Source organism: Coturnix japonica, chromosome 24 (genome assembly GCF_054131305.1).
Source record: "Coturnix japonica strain WE chromosome 24, WE-NBRP24, whole genome shotgun sequence".
NCBI lineage: Eukaryota > Metazoa > Chordata > Aves > Galliformes > Phasianidae > Coturnix > Coturnix japonica.
Window position 1 is genome coordinate 2302972 of NC_140686.1, and position 22314 is coordinate 2325285.

General features: G+C 39.0%; 1 pseudogene across 1 annotated transcript in view; it reads right to left on the reverse strand.

Moving 5' to 3' along the window:
- The window catches only part of LOC146756981 (uncharacterized), a 56042-nt pseudogene that overhangs the window by 11204 nt on the left and 22524 nt on the right, over positions 1-22314 (reverse strand). Inside the window, exons 13-23 of the transcript XR_014936938.1 lie at positions 12663-12691; positions 12498-12561; positions 12374-12409; positions 9469-9554; positions 7212-8220; positions 7018-7024; positions 6232-6449; positions 4463-4646; positions 2737-2883; positions 1196-2152; positions 804-956 (exon numbers count right to left, since the gene is read on the reverse strand). The product of XR_014936938.1 is annotated as an uncharacterized LOC146756981 (transcript). The remainder of the gene's footprint in view (positions 1-803; positions 957-1195; positions 2153-2736; positions 2884-4462; positions 4647-6231; positions 6450-7017; positions 7025-7211; positions 8221-9468; positions 9555-12373; positions 12410-12497; positions 12562-12662; positions 12692-22314) is intronic.

The window sequence follows — 22314 nt, forward strand, 5'->3', positions numbered from 1 at the left end:
TTTTTCTCAGAAATCAGACACCAAACTTGGCCAAACCAAAAGCGATAACCTGCTGAGACACCAGGTCATTTTGCAAAGCAGCTTATCAAATACAGATCTTCTCCAGTTAAAGACATAATGACTTCGTGTCGAAGACCACCCAGTCATGGACACCAAGTGCACAGAACAATGCAGTTCATATACTTGTCTTTAAATCTATACCCCTGAATTTATTTCTAGGATAGGAGGACATTTGCTTATACTTTGAACTCTCTGCTCTGATTTGGCACAGGCATGACTGTGATCACAGATGACAAGGGGCAAGTTGAGAAGACTAAGGGGATAAAGACCACCTTATAGTGTTTACAACCAACCTTATAAGACACAGAAAAACAATTTGTAAATTCAGAGCACCTGTGTAATGTTGCTTCAGATAGTTGGTAGTTTGTACACATCCCATCCACAAATAAATTCTTAATTGTGTTTGACACCAGGAGAGGGAAGTAAGTTGGGAAAAGAAAGAACACTGCTACAACACCCTGGAGCCACAAGAAGAACTTTAGCTGTGGGGCTGAAGAATGGCTCCTACTTGCAAAAGAAACTAGTTGGCTTTTTGATGATTCTAGTAACACTTATCTTTCACTACAGAGGAGGAGGCCAGCTGGCAAAGATTTCACCAGCTTCATGAATTATGACAGGGTATCACTGCTAACCTCCTTAGCTCTCTCTGGTACTTGCTCTCAGAACATTATTTTTCTCTTCTTCACCAGAAACAGGGAAAAATCACCCTCAGATTTTATGTGTAAGTTACAGCCTCTCTGTACCTTAGCTTTAATCCTGTACAGTTCCTTCTGCAAGTGCAATTTGTCTTCCTCAAGGTCACTGCGGTAGCATGTAGTAACTACAAGGGAAGCTTCTGACATAGACTGCTTTTTAAGAGCATCAGCAAGCTCCTGCTGCAGCTGTCTGACCAAACCCTAAGGAAACAGATAAACATGAAGAAAAACATGAAACCTGACTTTACTCCTTTAAACTGACTATATTATACAGTTCAGTCATTTACCGGTCCTCCTTAATTCTAAGAGAAAAAACAATGAACCACAACAAAACAACACAATTTGGTCCTATGTGTAAAACTTACACCTGATGCATTTTAGAAATACAAAATCATTTTATGAATTGAAACATTTTAATTTATTCTAATTGTATAGCTTACCTCTCTTTCTACTTTGTCAGTCTCATATTTAAAGACTTGTTCCTTTAAATCAGTACACTTGGTATTTAATTCCTTGTTTCTCTCTTCCATGAGATAAACCTGCTTTTCACTGTCAGCTCTGAGTTTGTTGAACATATCATGAAATCTGTCCTGGACATCATTCACAACCTTTTCTTTGATGATCTCCTTGTTCTGCAAATCTTCCAGCTGCTGACGGAGCACAAGGTTTTCACTTTGGAGCTGGGCCAATCGTTCCTGCATAGATTCATGCTTTATCATAAATTTACTGACTTGATCTTTCTCAAGTTGCCACGCATGCTCATTTTCTTTTGCTTGACACTGGGCTTGATTTAAGTCTTTTTGTGTCATTTCTAAAAGCAGTGTTTTTTCTCGAAGTGTTTGTTCCAACTGGTGAAGCTCGTTTTCTAGACTATTAACTTTGCTTTCCGTTTTACTCAGCTGCTGAGACAAGCTCTTGTTGCTCTCTCGCACCTCAGAGAGCTCACGATGGAGCTTGTCTTGTAAACGAAGCCATTCATCACGTTCTCTCTGAAATGTTCGTTCGGCATCACTTTTCAATGACTGATGACGTTCGAGATCTTGAACCACTGCATTCAAGCGGGAACAGAATGATTCAATCTCTGTTTCCAGTCTGTCTTTGCTTTCTTTTTTCTGTTCAAGCTTGGAAGTTAGCACTGCAGATTCCGTCTTGAGTAAATTCAGCTGTCCATTGTACTGAAATACTGTCTGAGTTAAGGTTTCCTCACTCAGTTTAAGTTCCTTCTGAAGAGAATCATTCTTTTCTTTCAAAGACTCATTTTCCTCTAAGTATTTTCCTTCATCCTCCTGGTGCTTAAGTTTTACTTGATCGAGTTCTAGTCTTAGCATAGCAATCTCTTCTTGCAGTAACTGATTTCTGTGTAGCAGATCCTTTTCTCTGTCATTAGTGTCAGATTTCTGTGTGATAAAGGACAATAATGAATAGTTAGTTGGGAAATAAATTCAGGTTTAACCCATCAGGCAGCTAGGCACCACACTCTCATCACTAAGTGGGATGAGGGAGAGAACAGGAAACAAAACAGAACTCATGGGCTGTGATAAAAATAATTTATTAAGCAAAAAGATGAAGGACATGGAAACAAGAAAGTGATGACAGCATAATAACGAATTCAAAAGCCAAGTAATAGGATCACAAACAGCCTCAGCCAGCTTCTTTCCTAGTTAATCTCCAGATATCTGGACATTTCACGGGTAGAAACCTTAGAAATGATTGTAACAACTATACAGTGAAGAACAGCAGGCAGTTTAAGAGACTGGGAACACAATGTCTTATTTTCCAGTGGCTTCCTACTTCCACATGCAATTCAGGTCTATGTGGGATTGATGATGCTATTCAGAGTTTTTAGACAACAGTAACAAAATTTGGTTATATTGATAAACTGTAGATAATCCACGAAAAGGCACAAAAGGTTATTTTTCTTAAGGTTTTAGAATGAGCACAGTGAAGTATAACCAAATTAATTAGGAATGGAACTGCTTACCTCTGAATTTTTCCCAATAGTTTTTCTTGTCTCTTCTTCCAGCTCCTTCTGTCTCCACAGGTGGTTGCTCAAAATTCCTTCTTGCAGAGCTCTAGCACTCCTTTCATTAGAGAGCTGTCTCTGTGTTTCATCACGCTCTTCTTCAACCTACAGTAATATAGTTGAACTTGTGAATCTTGAACAAAATCAGAATTAGCAATACCTTCCTATTTCATTCTTTTTATTCTTACATTCTATTAATTCTATTAAGAGTCATTTATCATAAAATCATAGAATGACCTGCATATCAATTTTCCATGTTTGCAAACAAACATCTTTAGATTTATCTGAATTGAAAGTTATAAGGATAGTGTGAGTCCTTTGCACAAATCAGCATCATAGAAGTTTTATACTTAATGAATCTCCCTCTATAACACAAGAAAAAAACAAACAAACTAGAACTACTATTCTTGGAAACATACAGAGTTTAAGTAGAAACCCAAGTTATCTTTCTAACAAACTATATATACATACTAAAACCAGAGATGGACACTCATATGCTTACAGTCAAAGATTTAAAAACATCTATTCATCAATATGAGCACTAACACTAAGAACTGCACAAAACAAATGACTAAGATTTCCAAAAGCACAATAACTACACTTACTTTACCCCACTGCAAGGTCTTAAGTCTACATCTCTTCTACTAATATTTAGAAATGCTTCAGAAAATGTGCCAATCCATTTTCAGTTTACCAAAATCTAGCAATACTGCTGGATAAATTGAGTTGTATGAGATTTCCAAAGGCTATTAATGAAGTGAGACACAGAAGAGGACTGACCAGCTGAACATCAGACCAGGAGGTGAACTAATGCCAATGATGTCCCTGTTAAATCCAGGCAGACTGAAAGAGGTGATGCTAACTACTTACTGCTTCTGCCAGAGCAACGTGGCCACTGAGGATCCTTAATGACCACTTTCACATGTTCTTAATATGTTTGCAAATACAAGTTCTGAAAATTTGAGGCTTACTATTTATGGGGAAAAATACAACACAACAGACCGAATTTCCGAGGTATATTTCAAACTGCGTAGAACCATGACAGGAATGCTGAAAAGTAGGTAAAGGCCAGTGAAAAGACCCTCAAAACTGTATGTAAGAACTGAAGAATTCATGCAGGTTGTGTACAGTGAGAACATCATCATCTCAATTGCATTAAATAAGCCACTAAACTTGTAATAAAAATAAAGGTGAGAGTTTTTCTGGATTCAGTCTTGATTGTAAGCAACTGAGGCAATTTACAGATTATCAGGTAAACAGTAACATTTAGGCCTAAATTTAAATTCATGTAAGTATAATTGAAAGAATACTACAAACAGTAACTGTAATTTCCTTCTGAAGAAAAAAAACAATAATAATAAAAACATTTTATATATATATATATACACATATAATATATAGATAGATATATAGACATACATATACACACACGCGCACAGAGTTCTGTAGTAATTAGGAAAAATAACTCAAAGAGAAGCTTTGCCTGAAGCACAAACCAAACTATAATTCTGAAAAATGTGAAAAGGTATCATGAACTTGTTTGTTCACGCTGGTTTCATGACATTGGTCCTCAAAATGCACCAAGATAATTACCTAATGTCTCTTTCACCAACAAGTTGAACATACTAGCATAAAATATCAGTTTGAAAGAAACAGAAAAACAGAAGATATATATTTAATATACCTGTTTCTTGAGCCGTTTCAGCGTTATTAACTCTGTTTCTAAATTCCTTACACGAAACTCAAGTTGTTGTTTTTCCTCTGTCTCTCTAGAATATTGATCCTCTTCCCTCTTTAGTTGCTTTCTTGTTTTTTCATATCGCATTTCAGCTCTATGTCTCTTTTCCTCTCCTTGTTTCACAGAAGATCTGGGATTTAAAAGAGAGTATTTGAGGAATTAAAGCACTGACAAAAAAGTAAATATGCCACATCATGAACCAGGAGAAACAACTTAAAACTGTAGAAATGTCACACCTTTTCAAATATAGAAGTTTTTCTGCAATTTGAAACTTTTAACATCACTCTAATTTCATTCCATTAGTGGTGGAAGACACCTTATACATGAGCTGCACAAGACTGACAAATAAGCCCTTAAGTGATGTACAAAATTCATCATGTATTTCCATGTCGACATAGGTAAACATGAACAGTAAACCATGAACTTTTACTAACAAAAATACACTGTTTTTAATAAGTTGATCATCACCTACATAGTACAGATTCATAATGACTGCAAGTAATACCGATAAAACATCACATCACTTATCTAAGACAATTCAAAAACTTTTAAGAAGCCTTCCCTAAGACTATAACAACTGCTTACCATGTGCGGATGAACCTTTTCATTTCTTTTAATAAATTAAAGGATAAGGATAGTGTTCAAAAAAAGATTTGAATATCAGCAACCACTAACAAGTAGTTCAAAACATTGGCTGTAACATCAGTATTGAAGCAGCTTATTCTAAAGGAGAAAGATTTACATGTAGTCTTTAGCTTCCCAAAAAGTACAGCTTTTACTCATGTATAGCTAATACTGTTTTGAGATTTTACATAAAAGAAAAAATTAATTCCTTCTATTTACAGATGTTTGGGAATTCTGAAAAATGTTTAGAATCAAATCTAGGCCAAATCAGGAACGGCTTTGTCTTACTTACAATCCCCTTCCACGTACTGGGAGACTGCTGGCACATCCTGAAGTTTATTTCCCTCAGCTTATTCTCACAGAGTTTCATGCTCTGTGATCAGCCTGGAAAGCCTCTACTGAACTCACACATGTTGACTACGATCTCTTGAAGGCCATAAAAAGAAATGCACACAAGTACTTGGAGGCCAAAAGTTGGACCCAGTGCTCCAGACACAGACCAACTAGATGCTAAGTAGGGATGGACTCCTCCCTTCAGCTTCTTGACTCTGCAACCCAGGATGCTGCTGGCCTTCTCAGCTGCAAGACCATTCTGACTCATGTTGCACTTAATCTCTGCCAAAGCCCCCAGAGGCTTCTCAGCGAATCAGCTCACCAGCCAGAGCATTTCACTGTGTACACAAGGGGTTCCTCCATCCCACGTGCAAGGGCTTTGAATTCGTTCTTGATTAATTTATTAGGCATAGGAGGTAAGATTCTAAAGACACAATTAGAGTCAGTGTTAAGGAAGAAATTCTCTGGGAAGCCTGGTCTGGTGGTTGGTGACCCTGCACATAGCAGGGGGGTTGAAACTAGATGATCATTGTGGTCCTTTTGAACCTGGGCCATTCTATGATTCTGTGATTAAGACCTCTATCACTTCCAGCAAAATTGATCTGAACCTCCACTGTGCATTTAGTTCTTTGAAAAATATACTTTTAAAACAGTTTGGGGAGCAGGGGACTACTCAGCATAGCTTTCAATACCGAGGAAAGTGCTTCAATTACAAGATTTAAAACAATCTAATTCTACGGATTATTTTATTAGCTTACCCTTTTACTGGCATTTCAAGTAATTTTGGTCTCTCCTCAGATGAAGAATTCTTTGTGTGTTTTTCTTCTATCATTTTTTCATTCTTCCTTAGAGCAAGCTTTTCTTTTACTGGTTGATGGGTAATATTGCCCACTGGTGTATTTGATTTATCAAGACTTTCCTGTTTCTCCACTGCTTGCATTTTGAAATGTTTCTGCTTCCTTTTTTCCTTCTCAACCTATGAAGAGAAAATTAAGCTTCATATATTTTTCTGATTCTAAAGGAGATCCAAGACCAAATAATCTAAGCTTGACTTTTAAAATAATGTAAAATAAAAAAGATTTTCCCCCAAAATTACTCTACAAAATGTACCAAGTCAACAAATATACTCTGAATTCACTCTTGATTTGAAGTATAACAATCAAACAAAAACAAAAAAGCAAAGCAGCCCTAAGGAAACAAACAATAGAAGCATTACTGATGGATAAGAAATCAGATGGACTACACAACAGTAGTTGTAGAAACACAAAGTATGAGTGGATGTATGATGTCGTACTTCCTTAATGATGAGGACAAAAGCAAACTGAACTCAAAAGCAGAAACAGCTTCACAGCAATCAGGAATTTTAGTGAGAGGCAATGAAGGCACACCATGCACAAACCACAGCAAATGAAGAGATAAATCAAGACCCTGTTCAGAAGCTATTTTCATTCCTTGATCGACAATCAAAACTGGTGTACTTGTATGAATTTCTTTTTATGGTAATGAGGTGATAACTACTTACACTGGAAATGACTGCCACCTACTGTCAAACTGAAACAATACACTTTGCTTTCTCAAAACCTTCTGATTACATTATGGGGAAAAGCACAGTTCTCCACTGCTTTCCTTATTTATGAGTAACGTTCTTCTCTTAAGACAAAAAAACCAATTTGCACAAAGCACCTTCTTTTAATGATCAATAGCTAACATGAACAGGACCACCGATACTGAGAAAGACTAAAGAATAAGGAAAAGCAGGTGAACTTCTACCTCTTTTTGTAGCTCTACCTTCTCTTTTTCCAAAGCCAGGAATACCATTTGCAGCATTCCTACCTTACTCTTAAATCTTTCCACATCTTGTTTTAGTTCTTCATCCAGATTCCTTTTCAGCATGCCACAAGGTTGCTGAGCATGCGGGAAAAGATTTTCGATTTCTGTTTCTCCTATTTCCTTGTTTTTGATAAGGCAGTCTCTGGGAACACTGTCACTAAGACAGATGTCCTTGCCAATTTTCTTCTCACTTATAAAGCCAAGTGTACTTTCACCATTTGTGGAAACAGGTCTTATATTAGGAAGATTATTAGAAATGTCATCCCAAATATTTGTTTTTAAACAGTGTCTCAGGGAATACTCAGGACTTCCCTCTACATCTCTACTAATCCCATTCTCATTCTCTTCCATTTCCTCTGCTTTTGATAGATGTACTTTTGTATTATCTGTGTAATTAGTGCAGCCTTCTTCATCTGGTATTCTCCAGGTATTTTCCATGCTCGCATTTAAGTTATTGTGATCAGGAAGGACACAGAGACTCAGAATAACTATTTCAGGTTTGGGTTCTTTTAGGTCTACATTAAGCTTCACATCTCCAAATTCACCTTTACTTTCTAACTTATCACTTGATTCTGTCACACAAGACGAAACACAAAGACTCTTCAATTCTTCAATGAGGTCATCTTCTGACACTTCTGCCACAAGGGATGGAGCTTTCTCAGATTCATTAATTTCACCAAACAGCTGCTTCAGCTCTGCTGTAATGTTTGTAAAATTTCTTTTCAACTCCCTTTTCTCTTTTTCAATCCACATTTTTTGTATCTTTCTTCCCACAGCTTTAGACTTAACTGCTTGTCAGCACTGTGGGATTCCTCATTTTCTGCTAGGGCTTCCTGATGAGAAATTTCTGCTTTGTCAGTCTGCTTTTCATGTGCTGTATTTTCTATCAAGTTGGTAGTTTCTAAAACATATTTATCCTTAAGTAAGCAGGTAAAGACAGAAAAATTACCAAGAAAAATGAAATTACCGTTAAGCCATATAATTTACATTGCAAACTCATCCCATCATACAACAACAAAACAAAGATACCTTATTTATTTTTTCCTCAAAACAGAAGGATCTAGTTTAGAAACATAAACCAATCAAACAGATCAAAACCAATCAGTAACAACAGAAAACACAACTGCCCAAATTTTCCCATACTCCATTACTTTCTACTGACTGTCCCTTTAAACCCCCTGCTGGTGAGCGTTCATAACAAGCGTGAGTGATCATAACAAGCTTTTTTACTAACCACCACAAGGGACTGGCTACATTACAATCACTTATGCTCCTCAGAGTCAGAATTATTAAATTCTATTCCAAGCTCCCAAGACAAATATTTACAAGGAATACCTGTTCATTCCTGCCCTCAGCCCAAAATCAAGAACTGAGACATCTATCCAAACGGTACCATGCCTCAAGCTCACTGACCAGCTCCTCTCTCCAGCCTTCTTACTGTCTCTGACTTCACAGTCCCTGCAAAGTTGCCCTTGGCTTGTGTTCCCTTCTGAACAAGGTCTGCAGCCTTGGCATCCCAAGGAACCACAACTATTGTCCTTCTTACTCTGGTTATAGAGGCCCTTTTCTCCTTCCACATCGTAACTCCACAAAAATCTTTCACAATGGAGAGCATCTCAGTCACCACCTGTCTCAGCCACTTCATTTCCAAGCTCCATTCACTTTGCACATCCGCTACCACCTTCCAATACTTAAGTTCCGCTCTCTACCTGCTGAAATGAATCACATCCCTCTTCCACAGTGCCTTGGATGTATGATGATATTACTTCCTCCACTTCCCTTGAGGTATTACAGAAGACTCCAGACACTCAATGAAGATCCCTACCCAGTCCTGTATGCTCAATACAAACAGGACGCCTAGCCTATATTCCTCCATAATGACCTTCAAAAAATATTTTCGAACACTTACTAACTTGATCAGATAAGGAGATATTTTGCAGAGGCAGAGAAAGCACTGACAGATCATATTTCAGGTTTTTACTTAATCTTTCTAATACACAGAGGAAAATCTGGCGTGTTTTGTCAAAGAAATAATCACATGATATAAAATTTTGCTCCCAAATGAGTATGTATTTTGCATAGGAAAAAACAAAAAACCCACCACATGACTGCACTGTTTCTCAGAATTGCACGCAAGGAAAAACACAATATTTGGTTTCACATACCTGCCTCCCAAAGTTTTCAGTGGCATCCTTGACCATCTCTTTTTTAGCTGATGACGACACATGAACGGTAGATTCTGAGCGCTCACCTACAGTGAAAAAATTACATCTTTATAACGAACATGACTTATTACAAATTAATTATACCTAGAGTACATCCTGAATCATTGCATTTGTGAGAAAATAGCACAAACTAACACAGCCTCTCAAGCGTATGATTATTTACGATTTGAACATAATATTACAAAACAGTTTGAAGATGCCTCTGTGCGAACTAATCCCTCTCAGGGCATTTTCCCTTTCATTCCTAAGGGAAATTTGATGAAAATCAGTCAGAAATACACCTTTAAGAATCTCAAATGGTTTACATGTAGAACTATATTTATACATACATGACACACTGTATGCTAGACAGCAATCGGCTAGATTCCTCTAGCTACTTTCATTTCTCCTTGTTTTGTGCCACAAAGGGTCTCGTTTAACCCTTTTAGAGTTAGAAATACTTGTACCATAGGAATTATAACACTCTGCAGAAGAAATACAGCTTGCTGAAACCCAAACATAGGAGTTTGAGACAAACTTTCACATATATTTCTTAATACCTGATCTTTGAGCAAATACATGGATTATAGAAAAAAAACAGACACGAGGAAGGATGAACAGAAAATACATGAAATGATGACATAAAATGATCTATGAAACGACTGTTTTTCCTATCTAACTTTGCCACGTCCCACACCATCACTGGACTACATTTCACATGACTACATAAAACAGACAAAACAAGAACTCACAGAATCACAGAAACACAAAGGATGGAAAAGACCTCCAAGATCATGGGTAAATTAGGTTGCTAAGTCACTATCCACCATATTTAAAGAGTTGTGGCAGTCAGGTAAAACCCTTAGTGACAGGAGAAAGGGAAACATCACACTTGTTTTTAAAGAGTTTAAGAAAGGAGGTACTTTCCATGGCCCAGACAACCTTCTATTATGGAGTGACTAGAGTGGAGGATAAAGAAATAGCAACTGATGTTAGCTACCTAGAGAGCTCATCTCTCTAAATTGGAGAAATATCATGGATGGATTCTCTGGTAGACAGAGAAGTGCTGCCAAGTGGTGTATCTGATATGTTAGTGAAAAGAGATCGCATTCAGACAGATACTGACAGCCTACAGAAGCAGATCTTATGATGTTCAGCAAGGCCAAGCACAAGATCCTGCACCTGGGCTGGGAAGTCATCAGCTTCAGCACAGGCTGGACAATGAACAGACTGAGAGCAGTCCTGTGGAAAAGGACTTGGGGATAATGCTGGATGAAGAATTACATATAAGCTGAGAATGCATGCTTGCAGTCCAAAAAGCCAATTGCACCCTGGGCCACAAAAAAAGAAGCACTGCATGGCCAGCAGGCCAAGAGAGGTGGTGTCCCCTTCTACTCCACTCTTTCAAAACCCTACCAGGAGCACCGAGTTCATCTCCGGGGCCCCCAGCACAAAAAATCTCTGGCTAGAGCAGGTCCAGGGAAGGGTCTCAAAAAACAATTTGAGGACTGGAACACTTTTCCTATGAGGAAAGCTGACAGAGTTGGGGAATATAAGAGTTTGCAGAGACCATATGATGGCCTTTCAATAATTAATGGGGGCTTACACGAAAGACTTTTAACTATGGCCTGTAGTGACAGAGCAAAGGGTAACAGTTTTAAACTAAAAGATCGTTCGGATTAGATATAAGGAATAAATTCTTGATGAGGGTGATGAGGCACTGCAACAGGTTACCCACAGCTGGGAAGTTTCAATTAGGTGATTTTTAAAGGTCCTTTCCAGCCCAATTCTATAATTCAATGATTCTAACCACCTTTTGTGCATCTTACAAAAACAATATCACTGCAGTAGAGAATCTCCTTTTCTTTATGCAAACACACGTACATTTTTTTTCTAGAAAGAAGTTTAACCTCTATTGTCATCAAAAGAAACAGTACCTTTTTTCCCAAGACATGGATGTCAAACAGCTTGGAGCAATTTCCATTCCATACTTAGAAGTTGCAATAGTTTTCTGAACTCTTATCTAATCATCTACTTCATATGCTTGCTTATATAGGTTTTCACCTGATTTGTAATTTTCAGGGCTTGTTGTAGAAATTCTAAGACCTTAATAGGGAACTGTTTTGTATCTCGCTAACAAATAATTAAATTCACATATATCAGAATTAAGAAACTAAGAACCCATTGAGGTTAGATATACTCTCTCCCATGTATAACAAATGATCTAGCTGCTTCACTTTTATTTATCTTTCCCAACCAAAAGGAATACCTGCCAACATACTTCCACTCACTACCTCCCACCTACACTCTCTTTCCCATGTCCTTCCACTATCTCTAAACTCAGTGGCCAGTTTAAACAAAACATGAGAGGATGGCTTTGGAAGAGCATATGTAATACATGTTTTCATACAACTGCCAGAGAGGCAAAGAAAAAGCCAGGTAAATAATCAATCATGCTTATGAAGCATAAGCCTGTGAATCACCCATTCTGTCCCACCTGCAGCTCCTGGACAGCTCCATCTGCAGACCCTAGCCAGGAATCAGACACAGGACATGACCCCTATTGCTCCTCTGCAGATTGGTATATTTGGCAATGAGAAGGAAATGAGTAAATGTGGACTGCCTGACAAGGGGTGATGATAGCAGGTATGCTGGAGGAACCTTACACTGTAGAAGGATGTTTAGAAATGTTGAATGGAGCTGTAGTGGAGAAAACACCCAAAGATAGAGCCATATTTCATTAAATCTGCTGCTGAAATAACATCTTGCTAGCAAAACATTAATTTAATATGAAGAATTTACAACTACAATGTATCTGCCCACAAAGGGACATGACAAAAAAAAAACAACAACTATTTATAAATACCTTCAATATCATCTACACTCAATTTCTCCTGTGGATCTGCAAAACAAATGAATCAAATGCTTAATTAAATATGCTTATCAGAAAGATTTTGAAGCTAAAATCAGAATATAAAAGACAACATTACCTGATTTTTGCTTTTCTGTTTTTGAAGATGTTTCATCCATCTCTAAAACTGCAGAAACCTTTAACTATGAAAGACAAACCAATGAAAAATAAACACCCATACATTCAAAGTAACTACATATTCATTAATGAGCAGGACAAGTAGATTTCAGTGAAAAGCATTTACCTGCAAATTACTGGGTTTCTCTGAAAAGCCTGGAGATGAAAAATGAAAGCGTTATTTTATTTAATTGAAGATATCTTTTATTCTTTACAACATTAGTAGGCTCTGTAATTGTTTCTTGCACAAATTACTTCATTGAGAGTGAAATAGCTAATATCCAATTATCTTATCACACAGAACTTGTAGTAGTATATAAGAAATACAGAGTAATTCCCATCATCAAACTTTTATTAAAAAAAAAAAAGAATCAAATCACAGAATGACAACAATTCATGTGAAGCATTAAGTCATGTCTATTAAGAGAACAAGATTAAAATATTTTGTTCCTTTTGGAAGCTGAATTCTGCTTTCTGGAAAAATTAATTAGAGCAGATAGCTTTGGCTTCTTAATGACCAATCAAGAAAGAACCCAGCAGAACTATGACTACTTCTATTCTAGCAGTGCATAATGTTGAGGCTACTTTCTCATTAACAGCTTATGGAGAGCAAGGGTACAGACACAGCAACCTCATACAAACATCATTCAATGAGGTAAAAACAATCTGGTTCTCAACTGACCTCTCTGGATCAGTTTGCAAGGAAATAAATGATACAAACATTGCTTGGTTGCAATGCACAACATGTGCGTTATTCCAAATCTTTTTCAAGTTTAGTGTCAAATCTTATTTCCTAACTCACACAACCTACTGCCCTGTGCTGCAGTCATCTTATACTTTACGACTCCATTCATGAAACAAGCATACAAAATGCTTCTACGAATTGTTCCACAAAATAATTTTTAGATTTAAATAAATACTAAAAAGAAATCATCAAAACTTGATTTTCGAACACTAGGTGGTCAAGTAACATGGAAATACATTAGAAAGACTACCACAGTCACCTCTTCCCCCCTCCCACACTGTTTTCAAGCTTAGCAGAATCATATGAAGCAGACATTAAAGACAATTGGTAAGTTGATTTATGGATTCCAGAAGCTTGCTAAGATTTGGTGTCTGATTACAAAAATAAAATTGGACTTGCCTCTTAGGCTATGTCATTGAATCCATATTATAAGCCACATTGCCAAAGCACTCTCAAAAAGATAAAAGATTTATTCCAATAGCAAAATTTTCCAGCACACTTATGATCAATCAGGATGGTCATAAAGCAACTGCCATGAGCTGCAGGTGGAAACCCGCAGAAACATAACAAGAATTTGCCCACATATTTTAGTTCTTAAAGAAAAACAGGAAACTAAAAAAAATTAAATAAACAAACAAAAAGATTAACCAAATGATATTTTTCTTCTACTGATTATCCAGAAATATCCAAATCCTCAGACAGATAAATCTTAAACCAGATATCACTCCCACCACTTTAAGCAACCACTTAAAGCAAAGAAAAACACCCGAACAAATACATATCCAAAAAGTATACATAATGAACGCAAGAACCGCCTGGACTAATCAAGCAGGCCAGCAAGTTCAGTGTTCACTGCTGTTAATTAACATCAGCCAAGCACTTCATTGCTACAGCACATACTCACTGAACAACAGGACTGACAAGGAAAACAAAAGAAAAAGTTCACTTGTCTATAAACACAGACAAATCCAATCTATCAGATAGTTACCCTTGTTGTGCTCCCCTGAAACACTCTGCAAGCGTACTCCATGTTCAACTGCAGGTGGGAGAAACACAGGAGGAGATGCTTTCCTCGAACCTTCAGAACACGGCTGTATAATACAGTACATACGCGTAAGAATTTGTACAAAACAATTTTTTTAAAATAAAATCTAAGAAAGGCTTTTGCATTTTAAATAAAAGGGCAAAAAAATCCTCACAATTCATCTAAACTATTCCATAATGTTGATTAAGGCTGGCAAATCACAGAGCCACACAAGAAATTAACACAGGAAATCAAGATGTTGATTGTGAACAAGAAGCTGCAGCTCTGTGTTGATTGAACATTGGCATCAAATTTGCACCTGGCATTCAAATATCAGCCTACATTGCTGGGGCACATGTCCCACAATGTTGAGTGAGTGCATCACTACGTTGCAAAAGCAAGATTTGATTTGCTTAAAGGCCAAAAAGGCAAAGCTGATAGCGATTAAGCTATCTAGAAAGTCTTGTATTTTTAAGAAAGGAGTGGGGAATTAGTTTTTTTCCCAACAACAAAGGCTAGAGGGGAAGTAGCTACAGACCCTGCTCACTCTCATCTTGAGAATTATCAGACAGAAAGGATAAACACAGCCAGCACACTTGGTGTCTGCTGAACATGATTTTCAAAATCGGATTAAGTCTATCTAGAGAAGACAGAGGTTCTATACAGAAAAATCTAAATGTCTGGGTTGCTCAATGTATTGGCATCCATTAAACTCTGACTGGATCAGCAGAATAGATCTGAATAGTAGGAAAAAAAAAAAATCCTCACAAAAATATGCCTGAGAAATTCATAAGTTTAAAAGCAGCAATAAACTGCTGTATTAAAACTGTGCTAGAAAATCAACTCCAAAGCCTGCAGCCAGGAGGCCAACGTAAGTAGTCTGACATAACTTTGTCCCAGTACTATCTCAACAGAGAACCTACGCTACAGGTATTTCAATGACCCTCAGATACAGGACATCGAGCAGCAGCAACATGGGGTAAATAAGCCTCACCAGGGGCGGGGCTCAACTCAAAGGCAAGCTCTCACGTAGTTCTCATCTGGCTCTCCCACAGACCGGGGAGATGCACATATCACAAAAAGTACCTCAGAATCCCAGGGAGAATCAGACTCTTCCTTTTTCTCTGTTCCTACTGCTGGCAGAGCACCTACAAAAAAATGGACAAAGAGAGACACTGAGAATTTACTGCACTCCACTTTTATACCCCATCAGTCAAACAAAGGATCTGAAAGATGAGTAACAGTACTACAGCAAAGGACAAACCAAGAAATGAGTTACACTCAACGGTAGCTTTACACCCAGTCACATCACAGTATTCTGTTTTCTCCTCTTCATTTCTTTTCCAGCAAAAGATGCATAAGAATGGTGGCTGACATGACAATGTCCCTCGTGTTGGGACAACGTTAAGGAAGAAACTCCAGCATGCTTCAGTCTCAGCATATGGACACCCTGAGTCATCTTCCCTCTTGCCTACACCTCCATTATCTGGCACTTACTATCACATTCCACTCTACAGGACATACCACAAAAGCACGATACAAAACAACATCAAACTAAGAGGAAGCTGCCAACACACACGGCTCCTTGCTTAGTGCTATCAAGGGATACCTCACCTGACCATGATTCATAATCCTGCAACTTCTGACCAGGTACATACATAAGGACTGACATTTAGGAATGAAACAGAAGCTCACAGCTCCAATACAGTCCAGAACACTGCAAGCATTTTAAATCTTATCACTTCAAAGACTAGTATCTTCTGACCACCAAACTCCCATCTAGAGCAGACCACTGTCAGTTCTCTCTTCTAAGCTACTCCATTATGTAAAACAAACTCAGGATTGACTCACACAGAAACGCAAGGAAAATTTACAGGAATGAGCCAGACAGGAGCAATGGCGTCCACTCTGGAAAACCATAACTGCAGATTCCAGCCTGAGTACTGACTATTCACGCTTTTCCAACATAAACTCTTTGCACATAAAATGCACTAAGAGAAAAGTGAATGCACCGTGAGTGCTGCTTCCACACCTTCTGAGCAGCAACTGACCAATAGCTACACGAGCTCTGAAAACATCTACAGCAACAAGATATCCTCTGGAGACGGACATACTATCTTCTGCTCTGAGACCCTGGGGTGAGTACCTAAGCACCCACCTCTCTCTGAGGTCATGCTCTCAAGCATACAAACGAGTAGCACAGGAGAGATCTCCTACATTTTACAACTGAACAAGGTGAGGCACTGGAAGAGTCTTCTCCGACTTTGAATCAGGTCAGCTCTTGGCTGAAGCCCTGAAAAACCACAGCTTTTCAATCTGATAGTACCCATTAGAAAGGGAATCAATAGTGTCACACACAAGGCACACTAGACTACCTACTTGTTTTGTGCAGATCAAGGAGAACACAGCAACAAAATTAATAAAGAAACTTGCATCATACATAATCATTAGGAACCCAGCACCACCATTTGTGACCTTTAGGAAAGAACGAAAAGCAACAAAAGCTGCAGACCTTCTCTACCACAGCAGGCTAGGGTTCACAGCTAAATCTTAAGCCAGATACCACTCCCACCACTTTAAGCAAACACTTAAAGCAAAGAAAAACACCCGAACAAACACATATCCAAAAAGTATACATAATGAACGCAAGAACCGCCTGGACTAATCAAGCAGGCCAGCAAGTTCAGTGCTCACTGCTGTTAATTAACATCAGCCAAGCACTTCATTGCTACAGCACATACTCACTGAACAACAGGACTGACAAGGAAAACAAAAGAAAAAGTTCACTTGTCTATAAACACAGACAAATCCAATCTATCAGATAGTTACCCTTGTTGTGCTCCCCTGAAACACTCTGCAAGCGTACTCCATGTTCAACTGCAGGTGGGAGAAACACAGGAGGAGATGCTTTCCTCGAACCTTCAGAACACGGCTGTATAATACAGTACATACGCGTAAGAATTTGTACAAAACAATTTTTTTAAAATAAAATCTAAGAAAGGCTTTTGCATTTTAAATAAAAGGGCAAAAAAATCCTCACAATTCATCTAAACTATTCCATAATGTTGATTAAGGCTGGCAAATCACAGAGCCACACAAGAAATTAATACAGGAAATCAAGATGTTGATTGTGAACAAGAAGCTGCAGCTCTGTGTTGATTGAACATTGGCATCAAATTTGCACCTGGCATTCAAATATCAGCCTACATTGCTGGGGCACATGTCCCACAATGTTGAGTGAGTGCATCACTACGTTGCAAAAGCAAGATTTGATTTGCTTAAAGGCCAAAAAGGCAAAGCTGATAGCGATTAAGCTATCTAGAAAGTCTCGTATTTTTAAGAAAGGAGTGGGGAATTAGTTTTTTTCCCAACAACAAAGGCTAGAGGGGAAGTAGCTACAGGCCCTGCTCACTCTAATCTTGAGAATTATCAGACAGAAAGGATAAACACAGCCAGCACACTTGGTGTCTGCTGAACATGATTTTCAAAATCGGATTAAGTCTATCTAGAGAAGACAGAGGTTCTATGCAGAAAAATCTAAATGTCTGGGTTGCTCAATGTATTGGCATCCATTAAACTCTGACTGGATCAGCAGAATAGATCTGAATAGTAGGAAAAAAAAAATCCTCACAAAAATATGCCTGAGAAGTTCATAAGTTTAAAAGCAGCAATAAACTGCTGTATTAAAACTGTGCTAGAAAATCAACACCAAAGCCTGCAGCCAGGAGGCCAACGTAAGTAGTCTGACATAACTTTGTCCCAGTACTATCTCAACAGAGAACCTACGCTACAGGTATTTCAATGACCCTCAGATACAGGACATCGAGCAGCAGCAACATGGGGTAAATAAGCCTCACCAGGGGCGGGGCTCAACTCAAAGGCAAGCTCTCACGTAGTTCTCATCTGGCTCTCCCACAGACCGGGGAGATGCACATATCACAGAAAGTACCTCAGAATCCCAGGGAGAATCAGACTCTTCCTTTTTCTCTGTTCCTACTGCTGGCAGAGCACCTACAAAAAAATGGACAAAGAGAGACACTGAGAATTTACTGCACTCCACTTTTATACCCCATCAGTCAAACAAAGGATCTGAAAGACGAGTAACAGTACTACAGCAAAGGACAAACCAAGAAATGAGTTACACTCAACGGTAGCTTTACACCCAGTCACATCACAGTATTCTGTTTTCTCCTTTTCATTTCTTTTCCAGCAAAAGATGCATAAGAATGGTGGCTGACATGACAATGTCCCTCGTGTTGGGACAACGTTAAGGAAGAAACTCCAGCATGCTTCAGTCTCAGCATATGGACACCCTGAGTCATCTTCCCTCTTGCCTACACCTCCATCATCTGGCACTTACTATCACATTCCACTCTACAGGACATACCACAAAAGCACGATACAAAACAACCTCACACTAAGAGGAAGCTGCCAACACACACGGCTCCTTGCTTAGTGCTATCAAGGGATACCTCACCTGACCATGATTCATAATCCTGCAACTTCTGACCAGGTACATACATAAGGACTGACATTTAGGAATGAAACAGAAGCTCACAGCTCCAATACAGTCCAGAACACTGCAAGCATTTTAAATCTTATCACTTCAAAGTCTAGTATCTTCTGACCACCAAACTCCCATCTAGAGCAGACCACAGTCAGTTCTCTCTTCTAAGCTACTCCATTATGTAAAACAAACTCAGGATTGACTCACACAGAAACGCAAGGAAAATTTACAGGAATGAGCCAGACAGGAGCAATGGCGTCCACTCTGGAAAACCATAACTGCTGATTCCAGCCTGAGTGCTGACTATTCACGCTTTTCCAAAATAAACTCTTTGCACATAAAATGCACTAAGAGAAAAGTGAATGCACCGTGAGTGCTGCTTCCACACCTTCTGAGCAGCAACTGACCTATAGCTACACGAGCTCTGAAAACATCTACAGCAACAAGATATCCTCTGGAGACGGACATACTATCTTCTGCTCTGAGACCCTGGGGTGAGTACCTAAGCACCCACCTCTCTCTGAGGTCATGCTCTCAAGCATACAAACGAGTAGCACAGGAGAGATCTCCTACATTTTACAACTGAACAAGGTGAGGCACTGGAAGAGTCTTCTCTGACTTTGAATCAGGTCAGCTCTTGGCTGAAGCCCTGAAAAACCACAGCTTTTCAATCTGATAGTACCCATTAGAAAGGGAATCAATAGTGTCACACACAAGGCACACTAGACTACCTACTTGTTTTGTGCAGATCAAGGAGAACACAGCAACAAAATTAATAAAGAAACTTGCATCATACATAATCATTAGGAACCCAGCACCACCATTTGTGACCTTTAGGAAAGAACGAAAAGCAACAAAAGCTGCAGACCTTCTCTACCACAGCAGGCTAGGGTTCACAGCTAAATCTTAAACCAGATACACCTCCCACCACTTTAAGCAAACACTTAAAGCAAAGAAAAACACCCGAACAAACACATATCCAAAAAGTATACATAATGAACGCAAGAACCGCCTGGACTAATCAAGCAGGCCAGCAAGTTCAGTGTTCACTGCTGTTAATTAACATCAGCCAAGCACTTCATTGCTACAGCACATACTCACTGAACAACAGGACTGACAAGGAAAACAAAAGAAAAAGTTCACTTGTCTATAAACACAGACAAATCCAATCTATCAGATAGTTACCCTTGTTGTGCTCCCCTGAAACACTCTGCAAGCGTACTCCATGTTCAACTGCAGGTGGGAGAAACACAGGAGGAGATGCTTTCCTCGAACCTTCAGAACACGGCTGTATAATACAGTACATACGGTAAGAATTGGTACAAAACAATTTTTTAAAAATAAAATCTAACAAAGGCTTTTGCATTTTAAATAAAAGGGCAAAAAAATCCTCACAATTCATTTAAACTATTCCATAATGTTGATTAAGGCTGGCAAATCACAGAGCCACACAAGAAATTAACACAGGAAATCAAGATGTTGATTGTGAACAAGAAGCTGCAGCTCTGTGTTGATTGAACATTGGCATCAAATTTGCACCTGGCATTCAAATATCAGCCTACATTGCTGGGGCACATGTCCCACAATGTTGAGTGAGTGCATCACTACGTTGCAAAAGCAAGATTTGATTTGCTTAAAGGCCAAAAAGGCAAAGCTGATAGCGATTAAGCTATCTAGAAAGTCTCGTATTTTTAAGAAAGGAGTGGGGAATTAGTTTTTTTCCCAACAACAAAGGCTAGAGGGGAAGTAGCTACAGGCCCTGCTCACTCTAATCTTGAGAATTATCAGACAGAAAGGATAAACACAGCCAGCACACTTGGTGTCTGCTGAACATGATTTTCAAAATCGGATTAAGTCTATCTAGAGAAGACAGAGGTTCTATGCAGAAAAATCTAAATGTCTGGGTTGCTCAATGTATTGGCATCCATTAAACTCTGACTGGATCAGCAGAATAGATCTGAATAGTAGGAAAAAAAAAATCCTCACAAAAATATGCCTGAGAAGTTCATAAGTTTAAAAGCAGCAATAAACTGCTGTATTAAAACTGTGCTAGAAAATCAACACCAAAGCCTGCAGCCAGGAGGCCAACGTAAGTAGTCTGACATAACTTTGTCCCAGTACTATCTCAACAGAGAACCTACGCTACAGGTATTTCAATGACCCTCAGATACAGGACATCGAGCAGCAGCAACATGGGGTAAATAAGCCTCACCAGGGGCGGGGCTCAACTCAAAGGCAAGCTCTCACGTAGTTCTCATCTGGCTCTCCCACAGACCGGGGAGATGCACATATCACAGAAAGTACCTCAGAATCCCAGGGAGAATCAGACTCTTCCTTTTTCTCTGTTCCTACTGCTGGCAGAGCACCTACAAAAAAATGGACAAAGAGAGACACTGAGAATTTACTGCACTCCACTTTTATACCCCATCAGTCAAACAAAGGATCTGAAAGACGAGTAACAGTACTACAGCAAAGGACAAACCAAGAAATGAGTTACACTCAACGGTAGCTTTACACCCAGTCACATCACAGTATTCTGTTTTCTCCTTTTCATTTCTTTTCCAGCAAAAGATGCATAAGAATGGTGGCTGACATGACAATGTCCCTCGTGTTGGGACAACGTTAAGGAAGAAACTCCAGCATGCTTCAGTCTCAGCATATGGACACCCTGAGTCATCTTCCCTCTTGCCTACACCTCCATCATCTGGCACTTACTATCACATTCCACTCTACAGGACATACCACAAAAGCACGATACAAAACAACCTCACACTAAGAGGAAGCTGCCAACACACACGGCTCCTTGCTTAGTGCTATCAAGGGATACCTCACCTGACCATGATTCATAATCCTGCAACTTCTGACCAGGTACATACATAAGGACTGACATTTAGGAATGAAACAGAAGCTCACAGCTCCAATACAGTCCAGAACACTGCAAGCATTTTAAATCTTATCACTTCAAAGTCTAGTATCTTCTGACCACCAAACTCCCATCTAGAGCAGACCACAGTCAGTTCTCTCTTCTAAGCTACTCCATTATGTAAAACAAACTCAGGATTGACTCACACAGAAACGCAAGGAAAATTTACAGGAATGAGCCAGACAGGAGCAATGGCGTCCACTCTGGAAAACCATAACTGCTGATTGCAGCCTGAGTGCTGACTATTCACGCTTTTCCAAAATAAACTCTTTGCACATAAAATGCACTAAGAGAAAAGTGAATGCACCGTGAGTGCTGCTTCCACACCTTCTGAGCAGCAACTGACCTATAGCTACACGAGCTCTGAAAACATCTACAGCAACAAGATATCCTCTGGAGACGGACATACTATCTTCTGCTCTGAGACCCTGGGGTGAGTACCTAAGCACCCACCTCTCTCTGAGGTCATGCTCTCAAGCATACAAACGAGTAGCACAGGAGAGATCTCCTACATTTTACAACTGAACAAGGTGAGGCACTGGAAGAGTCTTCTCTGACTTTGAATCAGGTCAGCTCTTGG